At 39.0% G+C, this 19,176-nt stretch overlaps 1 protein-coding gene across 4 annotated transcripts in view; it reads right to left on the bottom strand.

Annotated features, from left to right (window-relative positions):
* LOC122788354 overlaps positions 1-18,218 on the bottom strand; it is a 396,817-nt gene extending 378,599 nt beyond the window's left edge. For 2 of the 4 annotated variants that reach the window (XM_044055429.1, XM_044055426.1), the window contains exon 1: positions 18,083-18,218. The gene's annotated coding sequence lies outside the window, so the exon portion shown is untranslated. The other 2 variants (XM_044055427.1, XM_044055428.1) reach the window with 2 other exon arrangements.
* Between the last annotated feature and the right edge of the window lie 958 nt (positions 18,219-19,176).

Here is a 19,176-nt window from a genome sequence, read left to right on the forward strand (position 1 = left end):
TGAAAGTAAAAAAAAATCTTTTAAAATCTGAGTGCTGTAGTGCTCCATGCTGGCAGAGTATAAACTGTAGCAAGCAGTTTGCTACAGATTAAAAATATTTTTTTTTCTTTTTTAACTAAAACATGACAGCTGAAATGCTCCATGTACACAGGTATAAACCGTAGCAACTGTTTGCTAAAAAAAGAAAGGCGTTTTTTTTTTTAATAAAATATCACATGTTAAAGGAGGATTGGGGGCAGGGCACAGAAATGGGAACTAAAAGGTTGAGGCTGGTGGGAGAGTGAGGCGTGTCATACATCTGACAGCCTGGTTAGTGTGCCACTAGAAGGAATGTTTGTATTTCTTTTTTTTTTTTTTCTTTGCTGTGGGTTTGTGTAGATCTAACTGTAATAAGATCTATCTGTAATAAGTAATTACGCTACATGGGTATTACAGTTTCAGAGTCACATACAAAACAGTGGCACAAACAGAAACTTAAAGCTAGAACACGGTTGGACCGGATTGGAGAGAATTTCTGGGGGAGGTATATTATGGAAATCTGAACAAACTGTGAGTTATCCCTACATCTCTGTAGCTGAGCAGCCAAGTCCTCCGGATTGTGCGGAACGCTGCATGGGTATTACAGTTTCAGAGTCACATACAAAACAGTGGCACAAACAGAAACTTAAAGCTAGAACACGGTTGGACCGGATTGGAGAGAATTTCTGGGGGAGGTGTATTATGGAAATCTGAACAAACTGTGAGTTATCCCTACATCTCTGTACTGGTTTCCTTCAGGCATTCTGACTTCCTCTCAGCTGCCAAAATATTCTTAGTCACATATCTCTCAAGTGTACCTCATTACGAGGAACGTACCTCATTTGGGGTCTTAAAATGTTCATGTTCCTCGAAGTTCAACATTAAAAGGGTCTGTCACACATTTAGTGTTAGAGGTTTTTTAACTGATATTCATGGTCAATACAAATGAATCATATTATTTCATTAAAAGACCTTTTTATAAGTAAAAGCAGAATATTTTAACCATCGTATGACCTTCCTGGTTGAAGTTGTTAGTAAGCCATGAGTATGTGTTCCACACTTTGCCCATTTGTTCCACATTATGAAAGCTAGTCTTCCTCATTTTTGAAATAGAAGGTTCAGAGCTATGCTTAGTGACTACTCTAAATTTTCCCTGCTTTGAATCCTTACCATCACCCTTGTTACCTGAGTTACAGCACAATGACACTAAATATACAGAACCAACTGATATTGCCAACATCCTGGCAGATAGGTTCAGTGCTAACTTTACCCCCTTCTCACCCTCTAAAGGGCCCATCTTTATACCAGAAGAATGCAAAGTTCCTGTAATCACGGCTGCACAGGTAAAAACCTCACTCACCAAAGCCAAGAACACAGCATCCATGGGACCTGACAACATCCCAGGCTGCCTTCTACATGAACTACAGAATGAACTAGCACCCCACCTAAGTACCATGTTCAGTCATAGCCTCACCTCCGGCTTTGTGCCCATTGAATGGCGCACTGTGACAGTTATCCCACTTCTCAAAGGGGGGGCCACAACAGACCCCGGGAACTACCGCCCCATTAGCCTGATGAGCCTCGTCTGCAAGGCCATGGAATGTATCATCATGGAACTCATAAACAAAGACATTGGAGATCTCCAAACTCTGGACCCCACACAGTTTGGGTTTGTAAAAGGCAGATCATGTCTCCTAAACCTGATAGACTTCTTTGAAGTAGTCACCAAAGCCATAGATGAGGGTAAGGTGGTTCACACAGCCTATCTAGATCTCACCAAGGCGTTCAACACCATCCCCCACTCTGGAATTATAGATAAACTCACTAAACTAGGTATAAATCCCTATGTCACAAGATGGGTTGTCAACTGGCTTACTGACAGAACCCACACTGTGAAAGTAGCAGACTCCAAATCAGACTTCAGACCAGTGACAAGTGGAGTACCACAGGGTTCAGTCCTGGGTCCTCTCCTGTTTGGTATCTACTTCTCTGACGTACAGGCTACCAAAGAAGGTCTTTGGCTAACTAAATTTGCAGATGACTGCAAACTCCTAACAATGTGGACATCCTACAAAAGGGCCTCACTGAGACAGATGCCTGGTGTCAAAGACATGGTCTCAAGCTCAATGCCAAAAAGTGCATTGTCATCCCCTTTGGTAAAAACTCTGTACCCATGAACTACCACATAGGCGGTAGTCTACTTAACACCAAATGTGTGATAAGAGACCTTGAGACACAGGTGGACAGTAGTCTCTCCTTTGATAATCACATCACCAAAGTGGTCAGGAAATCCTTCTACGTGGCACACCTCATCACAAAAGGTTTCTCATCGAGAAAAAAAGAGGTCATTGTTCCCCTCTACTCATCACTCATTAGACCCATTATAGAGTACAATGCCCCTTTTGGTATGTACCTCACAAGACATCTACAACAACTGGAAAGGCCGCAAAAATACCTCACAAAGAGGATTACTAGCCTCAGACAGATGCCTTACACAGACCGTCTCAAAAAACTCCAGCTTTACTCCGTCACATATCACCTACTCAGAGGTGATCTCTGCCTAACATACAAAGCTATGTCAAACCCAAAGCTGTTGGACATGCTCCACTTAAAGAAATCCCAATCCCTCCGAGCTACACTCTCTAGGGACCTAAACCTTGTCACCACAATAAACAGCATATGCTGGAGGGATAGATTCCTATCTCAGAGACTTCCCATACTCTGGAACAAACTACCTATCTATGTCAAACAGAGCTCCACATTAGCACTCTTCAAGAAAAATCTTGATGATTGGATGGGAGATAGGAAATTCACCCCGGGGATCACTTCTGTGGTTCTGCTTGACAGGGGTACAGGAAAATAATTTTCTTGGGTGGTGAAAGCCAGGTTACCTTTTTTGGCTAGGCTTGTATAGGCCCCAGGGCGGATAGCCTAGTACCTACCTATGAACCTATGAACCTATGACTAGAAACAATCTTCATGCACCAGTCCACTTACCCAGTTTATGAAATAATTAAATAAATAAAGTAAACTTTCAGAAATAGTTATAGATGAGGCAGTACGTGAACAATACCATTTAGAAGCAGAGGCCTGAGATCATTACTTTTATTATTGCTGAGCATTCTGAGGAAACTGAACAATTTATAAGGCTTTGTGGGAACCCACTTACTGGAGCAAGGTGCGACAGTTAACTGGATAAGGCAGTCTAATCATTCTGATGGAGTGCATGAAGTGACTGGAATCCCATGAAGGAAGAAAGGAATAATATGAAGTTAAGATGTAAGATGGAGGTTGGAAAACTGTTGTGCTCTTTTTAGGTTCCCAGTCTTCTCTCAACCATTAAGAGCGGCCCACTTACTCATCTATCCAGTACTTCCTGGCATCTGAGGACACTGGGCATGGGAGGCAAAAGCTGAGGACTGATATTTTACTAGGTTTTGTGTTTCAAAATGAGCCTGTTTCTTTGTAGCCTGCCCTCATTGATGCTGTCTGCAGCACATCCCAAAGACACTGCAGTGTGTAGCACACACAACTTACAAAGATGGCTTGTTTATTTATCCATTCATTTATTAATTAATTCATTCATTTAAAGCTTGCTGACCAAGACAGAGCACCGATCCACCCAGACCATTTTCAGGCTCAGCATGGCAGAAATAAAGCCAGAAAAAACAACAATCTTTAACCAGTATCACTGCAACAGTGGTAATGTAAGTGCAAACATGCAGAGAGGTACAAGTTAGGACAGTACAAAAAATCAATGAACAAAATCATAAGTAGACATGATACAAGAATTCACTCAATAAAACAGGTAAGACATATTTCTGCACTATCAGAACATTTTATAACAGATTTCAGTGGAGAGAGGTATATACATGAAACAAAGTATTTACACCATATGCAATTGCTGGGCATGGCAGAAGAAGGAGAGTAAGGCAGAAAATACAAGAAAACTTAAACAAATACATTGGGGAGAAGAGACAAGGGGGTGCAGTTATGTCCTTCCCAGGTTCCGGAGATCTGCATCTTACTGCAGGGATTTGGGGACATGTTTACTGGTAAGGTAATGAAATAGACAGAGGGCCACAGTGATCCATCAGACAGCCCTTACAGTGTGCCTGAGTGAGTTATGCAGACCCAAAGAGGTGAATTACAGGAGATGTTGGATCTAAGGGTAATCAAAAAGTACAGTGGATTATCAATGTTTTAGCATTTCTTATTATAAAAAATATAAACTAACAAATAACACATTGTTATATTTTTAATTCACAGCAATAGCATATATACCTGATACCTAATCTGAAAATGTCTTAAATCCAAGCAGTAAGCAAGTGGAGGGGGGGGTGCAGTGGTAGATAGTGGGTCAGCCAGGGGCTCCCACCAAAATGGTTGAAATTGGGTCTTGCATTTGATAAGGTATGCTCTGGGTTACTCTAAAGATGGGCCCAGTGAATCTGATTGCTTGCAACAAGCAGCTAAATTCTGAATGCTCCTAAATAATCTGAAATAAAGTCTGCCTCATTCTGGAATGACAGACTTCTTGTTAACCCATAATCTGGATATGGGTATGATCTTAAACCCTACTGGTACTTAAGGAATGCATCTGCTGCTACAGTATGTCTTAAGATTCTGGGTATAATGAAAAGGTTCAAGCCAATAGCTTGTAATCTGTGGGATTTTCCCTTTGTTTAACCAAAGGGACTCAAGGGAGAACAAAGAGAAAATAAATGAATTTGTCTTGGTGGCATACCTATCAACCTCTTAGAGCAAGAGATCTGGACAAAACAATAACTAATGGGGGATAAATGCCCAAAAATATGGATAAGTTTTAAATATTGCTCTTACAGACTTAGAAAGTTGATAGAATAACGGGTTTTGCATTAGCATGGGTTTTGAAGGGTATGAAATATGAAACTTAAATGCCTATCATTATTTTCTGACTTCAACCCTCAATGATTTTGCTAATGATTTATCAGAAAACCACAATTTTTATGAGAAACAGACCAAAGTATGTGGCAAAAACCTCGACATTCTGAGAAAATCTAAACAGTTGAGAGGTATGCTTGTTGTTAATTCAGACAGAAATGTACGTTCGCATTTAGGTAAAAATTAACCAGAAGCATCAACTAATTTACCTTGGTGGTTAAAAGAACAGAAATGTGTGCCCTCATTTAGGTCAGAAATGAATCGGCAGAGTATCACTCTTCAGAAGCAGTGTAGCCTTTTCAAAATAAACTCACTCAAAATGGCACTGAATCCGATGCAGAGTCAGGAATATGTGTCAGGAATGTGTCATGACCTTTCTGCAAAGGGCTTAGGAGAAGAATGTGTTAAAAAACAATGGCTGTGCATTTGTGGGCCATACGCACAGACACAGAAAGGCAAGAACTTTGTTATTAGATTTGAACTGAAGATGACCCACTACCACATGGAATGTAACAGATGGGGAGTTATCTAAGTAAAACAATTCTCTTAAAAAACAGAACAAATTAATTTCTCAGCAGGCTTCAAAGATGTATTCATAAACAGGGTGAATATGCAGTTAAAGAGTAAAACAATAAACTCTCATCTCCCGAGTTCTTTTCAAAGTCCAGAGCCTCCTTGGAAGGCAGATAGGAAGTCTTATATCCTGACAATTTTTCCAGTAAAGATCATATTTCTAAATTTGCACCAACCTCATGCAGACTATCTACAGCAGAAGGGATGACCAATAGCTACAAACAAATAGTTTGTCCAGGAACAAGGACTTGAGGATCCTATTCTGCTTTTAAGGCAAGGAAATGAGTACAGGATGATACTTAATTTTACAATATTTTTTTCACTTTGTTGATCAGGTTAGTCCCACTAGGCCAGTCTCTAATTTTTAAGGGAAAACTGAGGCGGTATTCATATTGACTTGTAGAAACTGGCTAGGGTATCAAGGAACTTTCCATACTCCTTTCAATAGGTACCATGGGATCTTTTATATCCATCTGATCTACCATCAGTAACGCAAGATGGGACCTTGGTTTAATGTCTCATCCAAAGGACAGCAAACTCAGGAGTGCAGGACCCCTCTTATGCTTCACTGAAGTGCAGTACTGGAAAATGAATACAAGTATCTGGTGTTAGAATAGGACCCACACTCATCTGGTCTTCCAGTATCAAAGGTGAGTGTGCTATTTGTTGAGCCACAGACACCGAGAGAAAAGTTTGCTATGGAAACAACAGATGTACCTGCTCAGAAGTAATGTAAATGCAAGTGATGGGCCACTTAGGATAGCTCTGGATATATTACTCACACAAATCAGCTGCTGGACATGTGTCATGTACCAAAAGCAGTTTGGATAGTGAAAAAGTTCACCTCTGATGACGCTGTGTAGAACTATCAATGGCATCACTTTCCTGAGTCTTAAGGACATGTCAGGTGGGTAGGGTATTACTTGACCTCAAGCTAGCAGATGAAGACTTGGACTTTGGTCATTCGGAAAAATGAAAGGTAGCCCACAGAAGAACCATTGAATGTTGCCACAGGGTCTCATCTGGAAATGGAATGCATGATTCAGCATGCTGCTGACTGTCATCCCCACTCCCCAAAAAGCACACTTTGGATTGAGCTCCCCACATGCTGTCGTCTTGTAATTACACTGTTTCATGGAGGTGGCTCAGCTGCTAATATTTAGGAAACAAGGCCTGCAAACATGCTTGGAACTGATAATGGCATATACAAAATGTCTGAGGATTTTTTTAATACTGTCTGCAAGCTGATGATTTCAAACATGGTAAAACTGAAACATCATTGGAAGAGCCTGCCATATTATTTGGTAAAAGCTGGCCCAGCCAGTTGAAGTATGTTGTAAACATAAACCCAATTCCTGGGAAGTTGAAATATACACACCATGATCTGGCCTGAATACTTTTTTTAAAAACATTGTTTAGCTTACTTTCAGAGTGGTGATAAAAACCAAGTGAATAATGACTTTTCAAATATTAGGAGGTTCTTGATATCTATGCATATTGGTGCTGAGTGAGCTAGCATAAAAGCTTTTCAATAAGTCTGACTACGAGCATACAATAAGAAAGCCTACATGCTGTGATCCATACTGAAAGAGTAAATGCAGATGAAAAAGTGAGACAGATTTTAAATTCTGGAAACATTAGAGAAATGTCAGTTTCAACCAGATGGAAGGAAAAAAAATGAATAGTAGTGTGATGGTTTAAGATGTTATTATCTACATAAAGCATGGAAAGTTGCTAAGGATCTAAATGCTTCTGCTGGAAAGGAAAACCTGAAAGTACAGAGTTGTTCCGTGGCAGTTAGCTTATGATCTTTTAATCACCTTAGAAAACTAGAATTAAAATAGAAAGTATTTCTGCCACAGTGGAGAGTACATAAGACATTCATTAACAGTGTGATGTCAGAGAATAAATATGACATTGTTTTCTGAGGCAAAATGTAACAGATATGTGAACTGCACTTACAACTTGCAAAACATGCAGCAGATGAATTAAAATATGTGATTTAATCTACAGTATTTCTGCTTTTCAGTAGCATGAAAAGATGTGGGAATTTGTAACCTATTTTGTGCAACATATAAAAAAGTTTACAAAGTGGACATCCAATATGGTGTCAGGCAGATGAACAGCTGATAGTAGAGTTCATGATCTGGCATTCTTAAAACAGCAACTAAAGGCAGTGTCAAACTATGTTAAGTGAGAAACAGACAATATTCTGTTATGTCAGAGGAAACTATAAGAAAAAAGTTTGGAAACAAAGTTTGGAAAAAAACAGAGGATGGTTTGTAAAAATAAGAGAAGAAAAAGGGAGAGTGTGAAGGTGGAAAAAGTGGGAGCATATGGCAGAAAAGGACATATGGCAGTGCTTCTACATCTGCAGAAGCTAAAACAGACAAAGTATATGAAAAGATATTTAAAGATTTGTGGTTGTTGTTCTTTTTCTTTTGGCTTTTCCCGGTTAGGGGTCACCACAGCGGAACTCCGGTCCACTAATGATTGGCAGTAGATTTTTTACGGGTACCGAGGTGCCAGCTTGACGCCCAACCTTCAGCAAAGGCACGCCCATTCTACGTATGTCTTTTGAATGCCACTTGACTGTGGGGAGGGCATGCAGACTCCACACAGAAGGCGCTCCAGCCAAGAATCGAATGGGAGAACCTCTTGCTGTGAGGCAACAATGTTACCGCTGCACCACCACGGCTTTTGTGGTGCTATGGTTAATTACATTGCAATCAATGATACAAAGATGGGAGAAATCAAAGAAGGTCTCTATAGCTACTCAGCCACCATCATGTAGCTGCAGGAGACAGACAGTTTAAATGGAAAATAGAGCAGGCGATGAAATATGAGGAGCTACAAGCAGAACTAACCAAGCTATAGAATCTCTCAGCAGTCCCAGAACAAGTAGAAGGAAAAGACTGCATAAACGTTTGAGAAGACTGGCTAAGTAAATGAACAGATTTACCCAAATATGATATCCAAACAGGGAGAATACACAACAAGAACACACTGGCAGCAAGAACAAAAAACAGCCATGTGCCATAGTGGTGAAGTTTAGTTCATATTATCAGAAAAAATAAATTTTAACAAAATTATGGATGAGGGGCAACATAATAAAAGTGGAATCAGCTAGAACATTGTTGATTATTCACTGCAAACCTAAAATACTCAGAATGCCTGTAACCCGGCAATCTGACTAGCCAGAGAGGGGAAGTTGGGATTTAAGCTTATATATCCAGCGATAGTGTGGGCATTTTACTCCACTGGCACAAGATATACCTTGATCCTGAGATGGCTATGAATGAGTTAAACAGAAGAAAAGCAGAGCTGAATCTGAGGGAAGGTCATGAAAGAAAACGCCACGGAGAAGATCGCAGGATACAGAAAGTGGCAAAAGGATTGAGGGAAATTTTTCCGCCAACGCTCTTTACTATGTTTAATAGGAAACGGGTATAGAAGGAAAAAGAGATGAGTGCACTCTAAGAGTGTCTTGGAACTGGCAAAAAATGTTGAACAGTAGGAAGACAGGGCAGAAGAAGAAGAGTAAGGTTTAGAAAGCAGAAAAGTTATGAAGCATTAATAAGCTACAATAAAGAGCAACTTAAAGAGTCAACAAGGGACTTATGGAGCTGGTCTGTAAAATGGACACCAGGTACACAAAAATGAACAAAATTAAATATGCTACTTAGATCTTCTAAGAACTAAGCCAACACAGGAATGGAGAAAGGAGATTCTACCAATAGGGATGACTGCAATCAGGGATACAGATAATAGGTAAGGGGGATGGGAATATATTGGAGAAAACTGGCAAAGGAACCAAGGTGTTGGGAGCAAATAACTAGAGAGGGAAAGGTAATAGAATGGGAAGATGCCAAGACCTAATTTGGACTGCAGGTTAAAGATTGCCTTCCATATCATGAGGTGATATCAGAGTATAGGCACAGAGAAAGAAATAAGGGGGTCCTAAATGAAAGACCAGCACTGGTGGAGTTTTTAGTAGAATCTAGAAAAGTTGTCATTAAGGAAGTAGAACATGTAAAACATTGCATGATAACAATAAGAATCAATCAGAGGAGGTTAAGGAAGGACTGGGAAGAGAGATTAGATAAGCAATTCACAAAGAAACAATGGGGGATATATGTATGTCTCCCAAATATGTAAAAAAAATTGATGATTTTGTATCTTTGTCTGGAAGTGCTTACATAGGTATTTGTATACACCAAGCAGACTTCAAAGACATTTTCCTTAGGTAGACAGCAAATGTGCAGAAAGAGGTAACTGGGACCATATTTTCTAGGAGTGTAAGGGTTGTCAGACTTCAAAGATTCCCTACAGACTGCTCTGTCAGAGACGCTGGGAGAGCAAGTTGGAGTGACTAGGAAAATTACTTTTTTGAGCTTTGATTCAAACTTGGAATTGCCTAGACATAGTAAGGTCTTGCTGACTCTAATTATGATGACTGCCAAAAAAAGCAATTACCATAAAATGAAAATCAAAATCTAAACCAACTTTACTAGAAATAGCATTGATAGTAGCAGAGTTAAAATAATTGGAACTGGGATCTTTAGAAAAGGGTAGGAGCAAATTACATAGGAAAAATGGGAATTGTGGGATCCATACATGCAGAGGAGGAACGAGGTTAAAAGAAGGCAGGATTTGAATGAGCTATGTAATGGCTGACTAGCAATGATTGGATATGTTAAAAGTGATGTATAATGTTTGCAACTGAGAGTGTATCACTATGGTTTATTGTCATTTATATAAATGTAACATGGCCTATGTCATACATGATAACTTAATAAACATGTTTCTTGTTTAAAAAAATAAATAAATATGCTACTTAATCTGGAGAAATAAAACTGATATATGACTAGGTCCTGCATGAACAAATGGTTGTATGGATAACAAAGAGATAGGATACTGTGGACTGTGGATAAAAAATTAAGTATGCATGTTCATTTTCTTAAAAAAAAAACAGAGGTGTATGGATCAAAATGCTTTAAAAGATTGGGATGGACTGCTGGCAAATGGAAAAAGCAAGTGCATGAGCAGGAATAAATTTGAAACAAGGGCAAGAAAAATAAGGGTGGGGGACATGTTGTGCCAATGAGTAACAAATGAAAGAGATATGCAGAGGGAAGGACAATACACATCAGGCACTCCCACAGGTATAACAGACAAGGGTTAAACCAATCAAGAACACTATGAAAAGGTGTTAATATACAACAGGAAATTAGGAGGAAATGTAGGTGGGGTTTTAAAGAAATTACCGGCAAAAGAAGAGGAAGACCATCAACATGCTGAGATTTCTGAGTGTACAGAAGCACAAACCAATGGGATAATCAAAATATATATGACAAAGACACAACCAGCCAATTCAAAGGTGGGAAGGAAAACAGAGAAAATAAAGGATAGGCTTCTTGGAGAAGTAATACTCTGGGTCAATATGAATGGGAGTGGTGGTCTTACTCCTCACTATAAAAACAAAAGGAGAATGAGGATAGGCTTCGTGGAGAAGTAATACTCTGGGTCAATATGAATGGGAGTGGTGGTCTTACTCCTCACTACAAAAACAAAAGGAGAATGAGGATAGGCTTCGTGGAGAAGTAATACTCTGGGTCAATATGAATGGGAGTGGTGGTCTTACTCCTCACTACAAAAACAAAAGGAGAATGCCCTACAAAACTGTGAAAAGGGGAAATTGGAGAAGTAATACTCTGGGTCAATATGAATGGGAGTGGTGGTCTTACTCCTCACTACAAAAACAAAAGGAGAATGAGGATAGGCTTCGTGGAGAAGTAATACTCTGGGTCAATATGAATGGGAGTGGTGGTCTTACTCCTCACTACAAAAACAAAAGGAGAATGAGGATAGGCTTCGTGGAGAAGTAATACTCTGGGTCAATATGAATGGGAGTGGTGGTCTTACTCCTCACTACAAAAACAAAAGGAGAATGAGGATAGGCTTCGTGGAGAAGTAATACTCTGGGTCAATATGAATGGGAGTGGTGGTCTTACTCCTCACTACAAAAACAAAAGGAGAATGAGGATAGGCTTCATGGAGAAGTAATACTCTGGGTCAATATGAATGGGAGTGGTGGTCTTACTCCTCACTATAAAAACAAAAGGAGAATGAGGATAGGCTTCGTGGAGAAGTAATACTCTGGGTCAATATGAATGGGAGTGGTGGTCTTACTCCTCACTACAAAAACAAAAGGAGAATGCCCTACAAAACTGTGAAAAGGGGAAATACAGGGGGTAAGATAGGAAAGCAGGGGAAGGTGTGAGTGGTAAAGGGAGAAAATGGATAATGATAAGTAGGAAAATGGAAAGACACCTAAAGTGGGTGAAAAGATCAAATAAATACAAGATGAAGATAAAAGCAATAGGAAGGTAACGATGGAAGTAACACTATACCAGATTACAGACAACAAAGAGGCAGTAGAGAAATAAAGAATTAGATAAACTAATGGTCAAAAAAGAGAAACGAAACAAGACAAAGAATGTAAAATTTCAAGAGAAAGAGTTACTGAGGGAAGGAATAAAAGGGAGACAAAAGGAAGATTGTTGGGTTGTGAGCAATGGTCTGTTGTTATGTATTAAAGACAAATACTTTGAGGACAGTGCCAAGACAGAAGTAGCTCTGATAAAGAACGATAGAAGTTGTAGTAGGAATAACAAAATGCAAAAAGAGCTACAAGCAATAGGGGAAATGAAGGAAGGTCAGTGCTGGGAGATACAAAGGGGAAAGAAAGTGTCTCTACAGAGACAGATCTACGAATAAAGCTTTCAGGAGAACAGATCATGCACAGCTAATTATTAACGTGATGACTTGGATTGTGAATGGCTTAGCTGAGAGACAGAAACCATACAGAATTAGGGCCTATGTAAATAAAGGTGTGGGATAAATAGCCACAAGAAACACATCTCAGTGCTGCAGACCATGAGAACTTTATAACAGAATGTAGGAGGGAAAAGTATCGTAAAGAGCTGATAAATCAGAGAAAACGGGAGTTACAATGTTAATAAAGACAAATGCACTGTTTCAGTTAGAGGAGGTATTAGAAGATAAGGACAGAAGATACATGGGTACTAATTGGTATTGAAGAGAAAAAAAAATACATTGGTCACTTCGACCTAAGGGCAAAGAAGCAAGAAATCGCAGGGTTATTAGGAAGAATATTGTCATGCCAGCAAGGAATGCTAATAATAGCAGAGGACTGGAAAGGCAGTAACAATTATGACATGTATACCAGAAGGTTCAAGACAATGGAAAATGCAAGGGAAGGGAAGATTTCCACATGCATACTTTCAAACATTTGGTCAAATGGATAAATCTCAGGTATTTGGCACAAGGGGAGGGTATACCTGTTAGACAGACAATGTACATGGGCATAGTTAGACAGTGGCTATATAAAGAAAGAACACAACAGCTTGTCCAAGCCTTTATAACTCACCCAATAATTGTTTTGGATCATGCACCAGTACAGGGAATGACGCTGACACTTTCCAACTTATTTTTGTAAAAGAAAGGAATTCAGGGATTGGATGGATAAAGTTATAAAAAATAATTTAGATGTATTTCAGACTGAGGCAGCCAAGGTACAGGGAAAGTGGAACAAATGCAAAGAAAGAATAAAAAATATAAGTGAATGCTAAGATCCAAGATATGTGGAAGAAACCAAGAAAAAAAGATATAAATTGACAGAGGAGAAAGTAAAATAACTGCATAAGGCAGAAGGAGGTTAAATAAAGAACAGACACAAGAGTTGCAGCATAATTTTGTAGACAACACAACCAGAGGTAGAGATATGTAAGACATACAAGATACTAGGAAATTGTCAAAAATTATCAGGATACAAGGTAATCACTTGCAAAACAATGTCTACAGCAAACTACACCAGTGGTGGAGAGCAATAAAGCCCAGACTACAGCTCAGACGGGCCAGGTTCGATTAGGGGTTTGGGCATCTGATGCAGTGGCAGGGAGAGATGGGCATTTCAATCCCTGGTGAGTGGGGATTCTGTGGACATCTCTTCCGATGATCACTTTGGAGCTGGGGTGTCACACTAGGAGGCCTGTTCCAAAGGGGAAATAGTGTAGAGACAAGGCTGAGCTGCTCAGAGGAGGGGAGATGTGCTTCACATGCACATTGCACACCCAGCCCTCAGATGTACCACAAGAGACCAAAAGGAAATGGGGAAGTAACAGGGTTAGGGCATAAAATGACCCCCCTCCCACTGTGGAAATGAATGGCAGACCCTCAGCTCTCACGTTCCATGTCAACTCCAGCCCTATAGAGTTAGTTCTGGGAAGTTAAGAAGGTGGTTGATAGACCCAGTGATGGACATGGGGTAGTGAGTAGGAATGCAGGAGGGAGAACATTTCCCAAAAAGTGTATAGCAGTGAATTATGAGCCCACATATGACTTGGTACAGAACTTCCCCTTCCTATGGAAACATCAAAAAATGAGATATCTAGGGATCTGGTTAGCAAGGAACTCAAGGCAGGCAATAAGGGAGATGTGGAAGGAAATAAGACAGAGAATTCTAACCAAAATAAGACAATGGGGTTGATGTTCATGGAAAGAGGCAGTATTATTCAGACTATAAAAATCTTTGTGGTTCCCTTAATACTGTATGTAGGACAAATGAACTTCTGTACTCCAGTTGAAGACATATGGAAAAATATAAACAAGGAGTTAATGGAGTTTATTTGGGAAGGCAGACGGCTAGAGTGAGATGAGACTATTTACAGCTCCCACACGAGCAGGGAGGGTAGTCTTTGCCTGATTTGATGGAGTATTATCAGGCTACTCAGCAAAGGCTTGTACACCTGCTTCAGGATGATACATACAAGGCAAAATAGAAATTGTTACTAAACAAAGGGAAAAACATGCAAGGAGAAGTTGGCGAGGTTCTGGGGCTAACAGTAATATAGGAGAGTCAGCAAAGGGACACTTCAAATAGATGTTAACGCAAATAATAAAAAGCAGGCGAGTTAAGGAACGGAAAGGGTAACTACTGCTGATAGGATACATGACAGAAGCTGGGGAAAAGAATGAAGGCAGCATGCCTGTACAGGCAAAACAACTAGCACACTTAAATACTGCGAGCAGATAAAAGTGGGGAGAGACTGTAAGAACTGAAGACGCGAGACGTGCTTAATTACAACAACTGCTGTACAGATGGCTAATGACAGGAAGAGAAAACAACAGAGTAACAAACAGAGGAAAAATGCAACCAAAAGTGGTGCAGTGTATTACAAAAGGTAGAATATAACAATCTAAGGGAAAAAAGATCGTTCTGAAGGCTTATGAGGGGTTGAAGGAAATAAAGGAGACAGGAGAAGTGGATGGAAGTGCTTGCACAAATATGTTTTCATACCAGCTGCGGTACAAAGAATGTTTCCCTATACTGATGGGATTTGTTGGAAGTGTGGAAAGGAGAGAGAGGGACATGGGCATATATATTCTTAGAACATGACAGTCTGAAAGTATAAGGAAGGATTACAGAAACTGACAATTTATATTACAGAAGAGGTATTACTTACCAAGGAGAACATGCTTTTAGTTTGGCTTGCCAGTCATAAAACACAGTATATTAAAGGCCTTATAGCTTTAGTTATGTTAGTGGCAAAAAACAAGCTTTGAGGAACTGAAAGCTACAACAGAAGTAATAAAAAAAGAACACGTTCGGACTGATGACTGAGTACTACACACTATCCTGGCAGGGCACAAATATATCAAGTAACTAAAAAGAGGGAATAATGGAAAAAGGGATAAGAAACTCAAACACAAAGAAATACGGAAAGATGAGGTAAGGAAATCTAGACTGAACCATGTATAAATAGTCGGTCTGTATATAGTTTAAAATATATTCAGTTTAGTATGATATGAGATTAGAGGGAAATAGGTTATAGGGCAAAGTGAAACACCAAAAAAGACACAGGGTAAATGATAAAAGAAATAAATGTGTGGGGTGCAGCCTGCAGGGGATGAGGGGCTTAATTTATGTGAGAACTATATGAAAGACAGATTCTAATCGCCAGTTGTAGACCATAGCAGATTGTATTCAGAATAGAAGGGAGACATGGAATGTCAGTAAGAGTAAATAGAATCACTGCCTGGTCACTGATGGATATTGAAAACTGTGCACCATGCATGTAGATTGCACAGTTTGTACAGTATGTAGTAAGTTGAATAACATTATGTATCCATAAAAGTTTTGTTGGGAAAAAAGTATATGAAGTTTAAAACTTATGCATAAGATGAGAAATGTAATAGCAAATGTATAAAACAGCAGTAGTTATGCCCTATGATTACAAGAGCTGTAACTTTTCCTAGACAAATAGGCTAGGGTGGTAAAAGTACACTTAGAAGATTAGCTAGCTAGGTTCATTGGCAGGTGGATATGAGGCTCTGTTTCTTTGCATAGGTGGTTTATGTATGGAAAAGGTACAAGTCAGATAGGTCAATGAATGAAGGGACAGGAGAAGAGAAGGCAAAAAAAGAACTGCCTTACAGCTTGTGACCTGTAAGTTTTGATCTTTGACTTGCCTCTTCCTGGGATGTCTGGAAATTCAGGCATTCTCTGTTTAGGTCTCAGTATTTATGAAAATAGCTAGGAATAAGTTTAGCTTATACAGATGTTTTGTTCTTCTTGTAATCTATTTGTTCAAAATGATTTTTTTTCTGTTTCCCTGTGTAACTTCATATTTCTCTGTAGCATAGAGCTAATATGGGGCCATTTTTTGCGGGTCTATGTTTATTTCGTAGAATGGCTATTCAGTGAATAGCCATTTGTCAAACACCTATTTAGTGAAGCCACTCCATCAAATGGCAAATTTTAAGTAGGGCAAACAAGCAATTGGCCAACCAAGCAACTGCAAAAAAAATAAATAAAAATGTAAAACCTGCCAAGGTGGTGGGCTGTGCCCCCCCCCCCAACTAAATATACCAACTTCAAGACTGCACTATAGTGGGAAAAAGGGCAAATTCCAGACAGTGGCCAACCACTGGTTTGCCCTAGTTAAAATTTGCCATTCAATGAAGAGCGGCATCTCTAAATATTCACTGAATAGCCATTTGATGAATTAATATAGACCCCATTTTTGCAACCTAGGCAGCCTGGATTCCATTAGCAAATCTAGTTCCTGAGGATTTGGCTCAGGATAGGGCTGAGTAACATTTTGTTAGCTTAGCTATTTAGTGGAGGGAGCAGGATTTACAGTCAAGGTCTTGGAGTTATTTCTGGAGACCAAAGGCACTAGTCCAGAGATGTGTGCATATGTAATACATAGTGGAAACTATCTAGAACAGTGGGTGGGGCATACAAAAAAAAACTTTCACAGTGGTCAGGATGGTACCATATGGGGTGCCCTGTTCTTCTGCTCACACTTCCTCTGATTGCCTGCAGTTTGGATACTGCTGTTTTGTAAGATCCCATTCTTAAGGGGTAAGGCACGCAGGTGTCAGGGAAGGTGGAGCAGATAATCATGACATGGTTCAAGGACAAGGCTGATGATGGACAGATGCAATGGGAACCAAAAAATAAAAGCCAGATCACCAGGAATTATATACCCCTCCCAAAGTACCCTATATTCAGGAGACACACACAACATCAGTTAAAACACCAGTTAGATCTGAGGCATCTAGCTTCACTTATGTATAATGGGACATCAGCATAGGCTTCTGCAAGAATGGACACAGGTATAAGGCATTTTGGGTATATTTCCTTTGAACGAAGGGTAGACTAATAGGGAAGTTAGACTGATTAATCTGAAAAAAAAAATCTAACTAACCTAGAATTCTTGTTTTTGTGTTTGACATCACAGTACCAATTACCGCATATAGTGCAATTAACATAAATGTAAGATAAATCACAGATGAATGCTTCTTGAGTAATGCAAAATAATGTGTGGTCTAAATCAGTTACTAAACTGCTACAAATAAAAGCAAAAAGTAAACATAAGATACCAAACTAATTACTATAAAATGTAAATATTTAAAGGCCTTGCATTAATTAGTTAACTGTATCTAAAATGAACAAAGCCATAGTGATTGCTGTAATGCACATATCTGTATCAGCAACGAGATCATAATGTCTATATTTCACAGAGCTGTATTTATACTTTTCTCAATTTAAAAAAATGCAATCATCATTCAAGTCATTAAACATGACCAACTGTGCAACTATAAATGTCTTTATAACCAATCTTGAATTAAGACAGGAAGAATATGTTTATGGTGATAAACGAGAAATGCCTCACGAGTATGTTTAACAAGTCCACACATCAGAAACATCAACTTAAAAACTTCTAAAATTCAGAATTAGGACCAGAATCTCACTCTAACAAAGAGAAACACTTATGTTTATGATTATAATTCCCCACTACTGAATGGTGTGGGGAAAAGTAGGAATACAGAAAATAATGCCATTATTGTAAGGAAATAAAAATAACATTGATTGAAATAAATAATACCTTTTAAAATACAGCTCTTACACCACTAGCATCTCTTGAACAATGTAACTGTAAATAATTGAAGGATGGAGAAATGGACCAGCTCTGACCTGATTTGCTTCTGATCCGTGTCATATAACCATTGCCAGATTTGCTTACCAGGCTTAGCTCTCTGTGCTTGTTGTCACACAGCCATTCTCACCTATGTTATGGCATGGAGCAGAGATCTTTATGCACTGGCAACCTGCCTCCTTCCTTGTCTAAACATGTTTAACTATACTTTATTAACACAGAGACGCCAAGTGTTGCCCGGTTGCAAAGACAAACTACACTGAACTGAATCATAAACTAAAACTTGATCTGTGGGCTATGACAGAAGTGTCCAGAGTAAAATGTTCATCTGCAATATAACAAGCATAATTAAAAATGCTAGTAATATATTTCTTTCATTAATCTGTAACCACTATGGACAATCATCAAGAGTTTGAAATGCACTATCTCTATATACATACATAATTATTCCAATGTGTTCCTTTAAGGAACTATTTACAAATTATTAAAAGCAAACATTTCCTAATCACCCTGCAGCCCCTATCCAGGACTGCTGTTGTGACTGTGTTACTCATTTGTATCAGGGTTACCTAGGAAAATGCAGGGTAAGTGGCTGAACCAGTTTAACAGTTTTTGTCCTGGTAACAGATTTTATGGCTGGGTCAACAAGCCAGAGGTCACAGAGGTAAAGAACAGGACAGACAACCACACAGTTCTGCGATAACAGCACCTCTCACTGGGTGCTTTGTCTTTTGCAGGTATTTGAAATTGTATATTCCACAATAAAACAGTGCCACTCTACTCTTTTATACCATAATCCCTATGTTAAAACAGAATATCCTGAAAATATGCTGTATGGGATCATTCAAGTTTAATGTTAAATGAAAAAACTGTATGTTTGCTACTCTAAAATGTTAACTGAAGATTTTTTTGATTGTTCAGAAAAATCCTTGCGATATTCTTTTTCAAAAAGTTATACATATAGTGCAGGACATACACAACAGAACAAATAGAAAACTGTTCCTGTCGATGTATGCTACTTCACAGGAAGTGATATATGCAATAATAATGTGAGAAACATTTAACACATTATGAAGCAGCATTGTTAACAGAAATAATGCAGACTAGGACAAAGCAAAATGATGATCATCTT

The sequence above is a fragment of the Protopterus annectens genome, chromosome 13.part0 (genome assembly GCF_019279795.1).
Source record: "Protopterus annectens isolate FY-2018-M chromosome 13.part0, PAN1.0, whole genome shotgun sequence".
Lineage (NCBI taxonomy): Eukaryota > Metazoa > Chordata > Ceratodontiformes > Protopteridae > Protopterus > Protopterus annectens.